We start from the raw sequence: 11,954 nt of genomic DNA on the forward strand, positions 1-11,954 counted from the left end.
ATATGTACATGAAGCTTTCATTTAGAATTAATGCTTAAGCGTGGAAAAACGTTTTTGTAGTCAATTGTATTAACGATCAATAGTAATGACAACTCAGTTGGACCGTCCAGATCGTTATCTAGGATTCGAAATGAGGCTATCAGAGAATTCCATACTGGGTAGTTTAATTTTACAAATTGTGAATACACCTTAATCATTAACTCTTTATCTTAAGTCGTGAGATTGGAGCATTTATTGCGCATCAGAATGTTGATAAGAAACAAGATATTGCGCTATGCCTTTAATTGGGTACTGCATTAGTATCTTGCCCAAAAAAACACATTACAAATTGTCTTTCTGCAGAAAAAAGCGTAGCTCAGGATAAGGAAGGCAAACTAATAAAAACAAAATTGATGTCTCCACTAGACTACGCAGTTATTATCTTATATTTCATCATTTAAATTTGAGAGGTAAAAGCGCTGCACTTATGTTTCCCTGTTTTCAAGTGCACATGAATCGTACATGAATTGTGAAAACGCCGAGAAAATGGAATAAGAGAAAGAAAACCAAAAACACGGCAAAGTGATTGTAATAAATTCAAGCATTCCACTTCTCTGGTTTGCCATAAAAAACGAAAATGAACCTTTTCTTACATTTTTTCCTCCGTTTTTGAATTTTCAAAGGTTTGAAATTAGTTTTCGAACGGCTAGGTCACAGCATGGAATCCAAAAAGGTGGCAAGTTGTATATTTACTTTTTAATGGCGGGGGAAAGCTTATCATATCTGGAGTATACTTGTTAAAGTGATGAAGTTTTTACACAATGCTGGTGTGGAATTTTATTATTTCACCAAGCTAACAAATAACACACGCTATAATTGAAACCGTTAAAAGTTATGTTTGATAGTGTAGATAAGTAAATGTATATGAGCTTTACATATGCAACCAGGTGCCAACCAATATGTACTGCAAAACTAGTAGAGACATTTCAAGATGCATTCCGAAAAAAAAAATCTGTGAAGATGATTCTAAAGGCATGGCGCTCTATAACATAAAAACATGAAAATAAAGATAGACCCTCCGTAAGAGAAACAAACAAGAGATAAATCTCAATGCCGACGTTTTGAAGAAGAAATATATCAACACCAGTGTTTTTAAGCGAAATTCGACTTAATTATTGCCTCCCATTGCGATCACATCATCCTCCGGCATGTAAGCAGCATTGTTTTGTCCCGCTGGCTCGTCTTTGTTGCTGTTCGGAAACCGTTGCGTCCTGCGATACTTGACAAACAAAACAGCCAGAGCTACAACTGCAAACAGTCCAAATACTCCAGCGCCTGCTACACCACCGATCAGAGCTGTATGCATACCCTGCTTGGGCTCTGCAAAGACAAACAAGAATTAGTTACATTCCTCGAAGAATACTTACGTCGTAGCCTCAGAACAGTGAAAGTTTCGGTCAGCGCCGAGAATCGAGAGCTCTAGGAATAGAGTTTTGGTCAAGAGTCATCCTTTGAAAAAAATGGTTACAGAGGGGTGAAGGGGTCAGGCTGTTTACAAATGAAGACAAAAAAGTTTATCAAAACAACCATAACGTTTCGATGTACAGACACGCGACATAAACGAATGCTTATTTCTAAAACCTACCTTTGGATTCTTCTTCTTTGGCCCCCTCGAACAATACAGGTCCACCTGTCAGAATGACTTTGTTTGTGCTTTCTTCTTGCTCTGTCCCATCTCGTACTATGTCTCTCCTCTTTCTCTTGTTCTTTATACAGCCTTTACTACATCTGCAAAAAGTCAGTTGGGTTTTGAGTTACAAAGGACTGTGACATGGACGAGAAATACAGGCTAATGATCGAGAATACATTCCCTTTCTAACAGTCGCTGATCATGATACAATGAGCCAAAACGCGAAAAAGCGTGACCCGTTTTTCCATTTTTTCATTTCTCTCTGAAAGTCGTGGAAACCATCGATGTCGAATATAATTGTTAAAATGAACCTAGCAATGCCCTTGCTCACCTGGGGTCTTTAGGGCTCAGTGGTAGAGTATCGAAGCTCGAAGGTCCGAGTTTCCGGACTTTTAACGTTGACTTTCGCGAAAAGACGAAAAAATTTCTTGTGTTCATAATCGTGATACGTAGACGGCGTGGTTTATGGTAATTATTTGCCGTGTACTCCAGAACGAAGGGTCCAGGTTCAAGACCTAGTAGGCGCATTGATTCGTCCTCTTTTTGCATTGTCTACCTTGATCAAGGGGCTTTAGCCGCTACGGGTAAGTGGGTCCGAAATACTAGTTAGTACCCCATGCAGGTGGCATAGCAATACTACTGATCCTCCATTGCTTTAAAAAAAATGGAAAATGGAATGACACATTTGGCGACACCTGGCAGTCTAACAAAATAAACCAACTCTCTAGAATTTTAATACAGGGTCATTTTTCCGACTTCGCTTGTTTGCAATGCAACTGAAATCTCTGAAACCAACCTGGAATTAGGAGAATTCCGGTGACAGGCCAGCAATTCACAATGGAAGTACACAGTGCCATAGTCGTTCCAAAATCGGAGAGTTTTGATTTTAAACTGTTGGTATTGTCGGGCTGGATCATAACTGTAGTCAAGCGTTGAATCTTTGGGGCATCTTATAGTTAAAGACAATAATTAAAACAAGATCGAATGAATTAAATGGATATCCGTGTAAATATTGGAGCATCAATTTAAACTAATTCAGAGAGAAAGATGGCCCTATCATTGAGACTGTTATGACTGTTAAGGCCTTTTTAGTAACTGTTGACACCAAATAGACGGTCCTTATCACAGCTTTTAATATCTTGTTTCAACAATGTAATCAAGTAAAATGATTCAAATTACAGGAGGCAACAAATGTCATCGAGCTTGCACAACAAGGCAAGCGGAAGGTAGTGCGCGACGAACTCCCCTCAGGATTTCTCGCCTCCCACGGATTTCTCGCCCCTCGCGCTCGCCCCCCGCTCATCTCCGGCGTTTTCTGCAGTCTTAGCTTAGCTAAATGTATTAGATCAGTTACTGGCTATGCTTGATCACGGCACAATGATAAACTAACCCGTTTTGAAGAAAGGTGTATTGTGGCCAAGAATAAAAGCTTGCGTCTTTAGTAGCCTTACAATTCTCAGCCATAATGACCAGGTCAGCTGAGGACGCCACACTGTAACGTAAATAAACATATTCATTAAGATCGACCGTTAGAGGGTAGTCCTGCGTTGTATAGGGCGTGGCAAACGAAGAACTCTTATAAAAGCCCATCTTGAAGGTGAAGGTACCATATCCCGCTAAAAAAATGAGGAAAAAGCAGGAAAAAGAGAATCAAGTAAAATTCTTTCTTTTTTTGATCACTACATGCGGTCAAATAGAGCGTCCGTATGGTTAATTGTTCATCCGACCGCACTGAATGCAAACAAGCCAGAATTGCAGAGGTCTCAAGTTCAATTGGACTATAGCCGTGGTTCCTATCCTCTATTGCATCTTGCAAAAACCCAACATTCAGATTTTGAGCACTTCACCTCAAGGAGAAATTCTCAATTGAGTGTCGAAATTCATCCTAGTTTTAATGGTTTTCCTTTGCTTCTCTCTGTCACTGGTTTCAAATACAAATGCCACCTCTTGGCCTGGCGACACTCCATCGAAAATAACTTTATCTGCATCTACTTTAGTACCCCGAGATAGTTGGCATTTGTGGAAGACGTGGTAGTCTAATGTCTAGAAACCGGATAGAAAGGTCTGATAATCAGCCCTCGTTCTGTCAATACAATATTGCGAGGCAAGACACCTAACTACTTCAGTGCTCCTCCTCCACCCAGGAATACAAACGGGTACCGGCAAACTTGCAGGGAAGCCTGATGAAATTCCGAGGGATATTATTTGTAATTTACCTACATTTCGTCCGGTTCCGTTTTGTGTTTCATGCCAATTTATAATAGTAATAGCACTGAATGGAGACCAATTCGGTCTGTAATCGTACGAGTAATTGACAAAATCGGGCGACCTCGAAGCGGGATTCTGATTAGTTGATCATGAGTATGACTAAAGACAGAATTGGATGACACGAAGTTATTTTACCAATTAATCAAAACTATGACAAAATTAGAGAAAGAAAACAGGCATCACTCATACGTTTTCACAAAAAAAAAACTCTATAAAATGCGCGCTAACAGGGCGCGCATATGACGCGTACTGTCCACCTACCAGCAGGCATGATGTGTCAAATGTCTTATTACACTGTGCAATTACAAGCATGACTTGTACTCCTATTACGCACGTCTGATTGGCTGAAAACGAGTGTATTTTTCATGTAACATGAGTACAAAGACAAAAATGTAACACGAGTGCAAATTACAAATAGCGTGCGCGCTGCCAAAATTTCGTCCGTCTTCATGTAAATTATTAACAAATAACATGATTTGGAGTGCAATTTGTTGTTCATAAGCACTTATAAATTTTTCAAAGACTTGTCTTTGCAAAATTTACACGTGCTTGCTAACACCAAATTGCACTCGTAATCATGCTGTTACCTATACAAATCGGGCTGGTGTTAACCAATCACGTTCAAGAATTTTGTTCTAGTTTTGATTGGACCAAAATAAGTCCCACTTAAACCTTAACCAACTAACCCTGACTAAGACATCAACGTCTAAATAAACTTATCTATTTCGTTTCATCTGAGTTACTTTCATTCCCGACGTAAATCCTCCGAGGTGTGAAGGCAAGGCTCAGTAGCTTCTTTCGGGAGTATCGGCAGTAAAATGGCAGTTTTATATCATGTGAACGAGTAACCACATTATCAATGATCAGAGCTGCTGCATGCACCTCGTTCGAAAAGATGAGAAAATCTTCGGTTTCGTTCCGCAGCGTCCCGCAACTATCTAAAGACGTGCTGATCAAGAAGTGGGTGGCGTTCTCGGTGCCTTTACATGAAGGATAGCGCAAGTGTAGTTGTTTGGCTTTAAAGTAGTGGAATCTTCGCTTTTCCAAATAAACCGTCATTTTGTTCTGCCCGCACGAGACACTTGCGGTTTGGTCTAAAATCAAAAAGTTTTAAGGAATAATTTGAAGAAACTTGTTTTAAAATCTTTATGTTACTGGCGATCAAAGGGTAGACTGAAGAAAAAAAAAGAACTGAAAAAATAATCAGCTGGTGACAAATGATCAGAGAAACATTTTTTCAGAAAGAAAAAAAAAAAAGCAAACAGACATCAGTCATTTCTTACCAACACAAGTCATATTGTTTATCCCCATCGTTAATCCATTTGGACATCCGCAGTAAAATGTTCCAGGGATGTTGAAGCAATGATGACTGCAGCCGCCATTATTGATAGAACATTCGTTGATATCTAAATGGAGTTGACACATGAACAACTCGATTTAAGAAAATAAATAATACCCAAATAGGACCAACGAAGCTTTTTACAGTGTACAGACAGAGTTTAATGGAGTTTGGGTAGGCAAGTGGTAAACGCATGGGACCCCACGCGAGAGGTTCGCGAGGGATGCGAGCCTTGATTGGGGGCTGAATGCGAGTCTGTTGCTGTTCTTGTGCCGAGGAATTTCGGACTTAGTGCCCCTCTTTACCAAGGAATTGCAACTGAATGGATATCAGCATTCCCAGGGAACTTGATTGACAGTGGGGGTTAACATGAGATGGATTCGTATCGCGTCCAAAGAGAATAAGTTGTTCGAACAGTAGTGTTGGCTTCTTTTCACAAGGAAGCCGGTATAACTACTGGTGGCTCGAACTGCCTCGATCATATGCAAAGAATGGCAGAAAATGAAACTTTTAATTCGCTTTATTTAATCTAACTCCTTTTATTCAGAAATTTAATACTAACAATTTATGAATCATATAGATGAGTGTTACAATCGAGTAAATTGTTAGTTTATTTGCCGAAAAAAAGCATTTTAAATACGGGAACAGGATTTGTCCAACTTATTTTGTTTCTTGCCTTTACAAGATTTTCCATTCGACTGCAGTTGATATCCGCTTGCACAAGAACAACTGTAATTTCCCTTAGTGTTGCGACAGACTTGATCACAACCTGCTGGTAATATGAACTCTGGAAAGATTTTTGACCGGGCTGAAGCATTCGAATGCACTGAAGAGGAAAGTTAAAATAGTTAGTTCAAGGATTAAAACGCTTTTTAAGCGTTAAACGACAAATACAAAATTTAAGCGGAGTAGCTTTCCACTGTCTACTGGTGCAAGTTCATGCAACTGATTTTGCGCGGTTAAACTGAAGGAGATGCAAAATAGGGTGTGTTCTTTTGACAGATTGTGCATAAAAAAAAACGACTTCCTTTCTGTGACTTTTTAAAGCCAGGTCCTGCTTTGTAAACTTCAAAGATGATGAGTTTTAGACTTCCCTATGGGAATGAATTAGCCAAAAAAAAAGAATGCGTTGTGTCTTGGAATTCTGAGTATTTCACGATTTCACCATTGTTAAAGTCACCGTAAAGTACAATCGAGCGTGTGAAAATCGAAATAAAGAAACAGAGCTAACAGAGCACAAAACTCTGATTTCTCTTAAAAGCTTCATCTCGATTTCAGACGACTACATAGAGAACGGTTTATTTTGCGGGGAAAGATGTAGCAACTCACCATAGGAGCTTGCGTAGGCACATTCATTTACATCTGAAAGAAAAAGAATATCTGATTGATTAGCTGGGCAACCACTTTGTGAATGACATGTAGGGACGTAAGGATGGATTGATGGGATGGGCATATGAATGAAATACTTATGGGATGTGTAATATATGCCTGTGGTATAAATTGTTAGAGTTCTTTCACACTTTTTATTATTATTATTTTTTCCTTTTACACTTTACACTTTTATTTTTCATTTTCTTACATATTACAAGATATTCCTTTGACCCAGCAACGAGTCCATAAGTTAAATAAGGTAAAATTAAGGATTTATAAGTATTTGTGAGTACAGATGATGGAACAAAGTGTCTCAGCTTAGCAATCATTTCTATGGTCTTACTTATTTTAGTGATAACACAGTCCAAATGGTTTTTCCAAGAAAGATTTTCATCGATCAAAACACCTAAATACTTGATATAACTCTTATGTTCCAAGGTGACTCTTCTATTTTTTTCACTATCAAATATACTTATTTGAGGAAGATAACGGATTTTCAGGGCATTTTGCATTGTTCACGAAGGGTTCTGGGCTAACAACATGAGTATTAATGTATTGAAACATTTACACGAAGAAAGTAACGTCGGATATACATAAGTCATATTAAAGAATTTATGAAGAAAATGTGAAAGTGCCATCAGCTTACCTACACAGCTACGAAAGTCTGGCAAACTAAGCGAATATCCGAAGCGACATACACCACGTACATAGAATCTCCAAGCGCTCGAGGATGATATTCCGGGTGTGAAAGTGCCACCAGATGAACAGCCCTCTCCAACCACTACTCCTTTATCCATTAAGATTGCATATAACCCTTCCATGCTCAACACAGGAAGGGGAATCAAAAAACGCAGTGTGGTTGAATTACTACCAATTGTCACGTTTTGAGAGAGTGCGTCCACTTTGTAGACTGTTTGTCGACTGGGCAGCAAGACGAGTCTTATGTAAGACGATGCTCGAGGTTTTTTGATCTGTTGGAAAATTTGCAAAGTATAAACCTTTACAGATTGCAGTAATTAAATTAGAGAGAAAAATGAAATCCAGCTGTGTCATTTCCGGAAGGAGTAAATGTGTCTTCTTCCACTGCTCACAGAACACCGACTGGAAATTCGAACATTTTTTTTTTGGAGGCAAAAAAACTGGAGAACCTGGGAGAACTTTTGGAAAAAGGACGAGAACCACCGAAAAATTCATCTCACAAGTGGCGTCAGGCTCCGCAAGGAACCTGAGCAGCAGCTCTCGGGGACGTGCGTTCTTACTTCTGTGTCATTTCTCTAACCCAATCGTAAATTTTATTGACTTAATTATGCGCTGTCTTGTGCCTGTCCAGAAAAGTGATTGATAGATTATGGACAACTAAAAGGATGCAGGGAAAATAGGGATCTATTTGTTTTATGCAATAAACAGACAAAACCATTTCTGAGTAACCCAGGGTAGCCGTCTCCTCACTCGTGAATCATGGATGAAAAGAACTCAAAATGTGCCAATTACATAAAAACATATAGCCTGTGTTTTGGGCTATGAACTGGCCGAAAGCGTGAAATGAAGGATGTGTAAATGAGCGCTCGAAAGTGAGCACATTGACCGATCAATTCAGCTCAAAGTGATAAATGAATATCTGCCGCATGCAGACTGTTTCACTGGAAAAGAGCCTGACCTAAAACGGTATACTGCTAACGTCATGTTTTGTTACCACGCAAATTAACCCATTATCCATTATCAGTGAGACACTGATAATGGAACCTTACCAATCGGTCAAACTGAACGCTCCAGTTGGAATAACCTGATCCAAATGTACTAACTGGTGCTTGGGTTTGCGACTCGCTAAAATAACTCGCGGAGTACTACCTGAAAAAAGTTGTTATGTTTGAACCTCTTTTTACGCTTTTTACCAACACTTTGAGTGATAGTTCTTAATACACGTTTCTGATGATAAAAATTTGCCTTCCTGTCGAATTCGTGAAACAAAAGGATTTCCAAGACTAAACTTTTTTACGAATGATACCTAGGTTATAGTGACTTCACTGCCCCGAACGGAAAGTCATTGATAAGTAAAAAAACTAAAGGGTCATCATGTTGGTAGCATTTGCTGTCGAGACCATATCAAATTTTTTTCGAACATTTTAGTGTTACTCAGAGGGCGTTATTCGAGTGAAGTTCACTATAAAGTCAAAATTTGGAAGACGTAGTTCCCACTATATTTCCCTCTAAGTTTAACGAAAGGCTTCACAATGTTTTTCCATTCGATGCAAGTCAATGTGTGATCGTGTTCACCTAACTGGCAGAGTCCTCGTTAATGTAAATTCGATATTAACGCCACACAATGTGAATTGAGTATATACTTACTCATGCCGACAAGAATTGTCACACATCGCCACTCACTTTCCAGTCTGTGAAAAATACATAAAATGAGAGTAACGGGTGAATAGAGTAAACGAAAAAATGAATGATGAAAATTAGCAGCAGCTGATCAGAGGAAAGGAAGATATCACAAGGAGTTAAATAGCATTCAAATTAAAAACGAGCAAACTGCCTGAAGCTTGGAAAAACGCGAATCACCTGTCAATTCGAAAAAAGGAATATTTCAATTTATACGATTTGAGATTAACATTTGAAAACTGTTAACCGCCTGGATTAATATACTCGGGATTGATGTCCATACCGCCTGTAATTCTTACCCAGCAGAGTCTATTGCCTTAAAGCAGAACAACTGCTGTCCAATTTGATACTGACGTGGGTACCAGGTGACATTTCTGTAATAGATTTGTCCTTGATTGCGTAAAGATGTAAGTTGCATTCCAGATGGAGAAGCAGTAGTTATTTCCACAATGCTGAAATGAATGGATTAAATAAAATATTGTGTCCATGATATTAGCTTAGATACTGAGGTATTTTCAGTTCCCGTTCGGGCATGAGAGTGACATTTCGTCGTAATACCAATGCCTACGTACCAGTAAGCCATGGCGGGGTAATCTCATAGTCATTGAATTCACAAAATGTTTTTCACTTAAGTACCACTTCATGATAGGACGGAAAATGCGTGCACTGTAAGTACCTATCGTTGTCCCATTACAAAGCCTTAGAAAAACTTTTCTAAGGGTTTGTATGGGACAACGGGGCTTTGTTCCGGAGGTACTTACAGTGCACGCATTTTCCGTCCTGTCATGTGGAGAAGTTAATTTGGTTTTTATGCCCTCATTTCTTCCAAAATGTTCTCCTCAATCAGAGTTCGAAGCGACTTTGCATCACAGCTTATTTTTCACTTTCTTCTTAGCTTGCGAGCATTCTCTCATTGACCCTGGCGTTACGAGCTCGAGTTAGCGAGCTGTTTTAGCATGTGAGGGTTCTGGCACGAAAATGTTCCAGAATTCTGACAGACTTTTTCGTTCGGAACCTTCATGACATATGTCCTCTGAGTCAAAATTTAATTTGAAACTAAAAACTAAAACATTCCAAAGCAACTACTCTAGTTCGCTAAACGTACGACTTTGAGAGATCTGCAACTTGTACTTCTATCACTGCAATATATGCAGAGCCAATTGAGACATCAGAACATTCACCGTCTTTTGGGGTAGATGCTGTATAGACAGGCTTTTTATGACAATTACCTGCATGGTTACCAATTACCATGACAAGAAACTGTAATGGGATACCGCTGAACGGTGTGACGCTACCAAAGTTTGTAGTTCCCGCTGGAAAGTCTTCTAAAGTTAATGCCACTGCATAAATTCCGCCAACTGCTTGTTGTGATCCATTATACGTCAGAACGCAAGGAGTCTGCCAGGGAAAGTTTATATTAAGAAATAACGCTAGTGAGAGTACCAACATACGATTTAAAACTCTCTCATATAATGTCCTGATACACTTCCATTCTGGTGTAATATCAAGGTAACAAGCTTCAGGCGACGAGTTTATCCACCATCATTACTTGCTTGATAATACCTTGATATTGTAAGGACAAATTATATTTCAATCACTGTTGGGAGTTATAGACTTAGCCCTCTTTAACGCCTGCAGGCCGAATTCTCAAAAACCTCCAGCTTTGCTCCAGCACAAGCTCCAGATCTTCTCAATCTTTTGACCGGAGGGCTGTTTCAATTATCAAATGTGATAGGGGCATTGCTGCCCTTATCACATTGCGTTAAAATCGAAACTGGCGGATGATAGGTTCTCCTTCCTTTAACTAAATAAATCTGATTTTCTGTAAGGTTGTCTCTCGAAAAATTCAGTTTATGGTTTTAGCCAAAATCCTTCTGATACCGGCTTTTTTTTTTTATGATTAATTTTTTTCAACCTGAAGTCGCTTTCGTTATCAATTACCTCATCCAGTGTACCGGATGGAAAACTGGTATGTCTCTAAGAGACTCCGAAATAGTCGCAAAACGGCATTTCACTGTATCTCCATCCGGGTCTTCAACTGGAATTCTGAATGACTGACGGCAACCTCCTGGAAATCGACAATGGCTGGGCTTCTTGTTACTGGGGAAGAATTATTTGCCATTATCTGATCGCGGCGAAAGGTTAATGGTAGTTTCTACTCTCCACTTGTAGAACCACCATAATGACTAAGAGCGATCCAACAGCAACCTGAAAAGCTTAAATCAAAGAGAACTTATCACTAAAATTTTGTTTTTGTTTTTTGGTCAGCCAACCCTCAAAGGGTGTGATAGTGAAGTTTATTCTTGATTTTTACACTGTTAAAAAATGGATCAAAACTACATTGGTACCTCTGAATATCAGTATCCATTACCATGCACATGCTATGCAAAATTGCTATACAAATATATCAGAGGTCGTTAATCGTGAAGAATCATTAATCGGCTTCCGTGAGATATATTCAGTTTGAGGTCGCAAGCATAGGAATCCCTCATGGACATACCTCACATGCCATTCCTTTTCGCTGTTACTGAAAGTATGCGTGAAATTATTTTCACCCACTGTCTCCAATCATCGGTGGTGCTGTAGTCTGTACAGTAGCAGTTAGTATTTCCGCTGGCAGTCGACCCACATAACAGGATTAGTAGAATTGGTGCATGTTGCATCCCATGAGCCTTTTCCCCCCCGAGTCAGCAGTAAGAGCGAAATGAGCTGATTGCTGCTTATCGTTCTCTGGTCACAGAAAAGATCAGCGCTGTAACGATCGTCTCCATCCGATGCGAAATCGAACCTGTAACTAAATTAACGATAAATAGGTGTTAGCAGAGTGTTCGGCCTTTGTTATACAGGCTATCAGAGTGCCACCATCCTTCATTGTCCTACGCTAGGCCAACTTGTCTACTTGAATTTCAGTAAATTCATTTAAGAGCA

The 11,954-nt window shown here is 39.4% G+C and overlaps 1 pseudogene; it reads right to left on the reverse strand.

Annotated features, from left to right (window-relative positions):
• Nucleotides 1-801: 801 nt before the first annotated feature.
• Nucleotides 802-11,954, reverse strand: part of LOC136280328 (uncharacterized) — a 16,064-nt pseudogene continuing 4,911 nt past the window's right edge.

Source organism: Pocillopora verrucosa, chromosome 4 (assembly GCF_036669915.1).
Source record: "Pocillopora verrucosa isolate sample1 chromosome 4, ASM3666991v2, whole genome shotgun sequence".
Taxonomy (NCBI): Eukaryota; Metazoa; Cnidaria; class Anthozoa; order Scleractinia; family Pocilloporidae; genus Pocillopora; species Pocillopora verrucosa.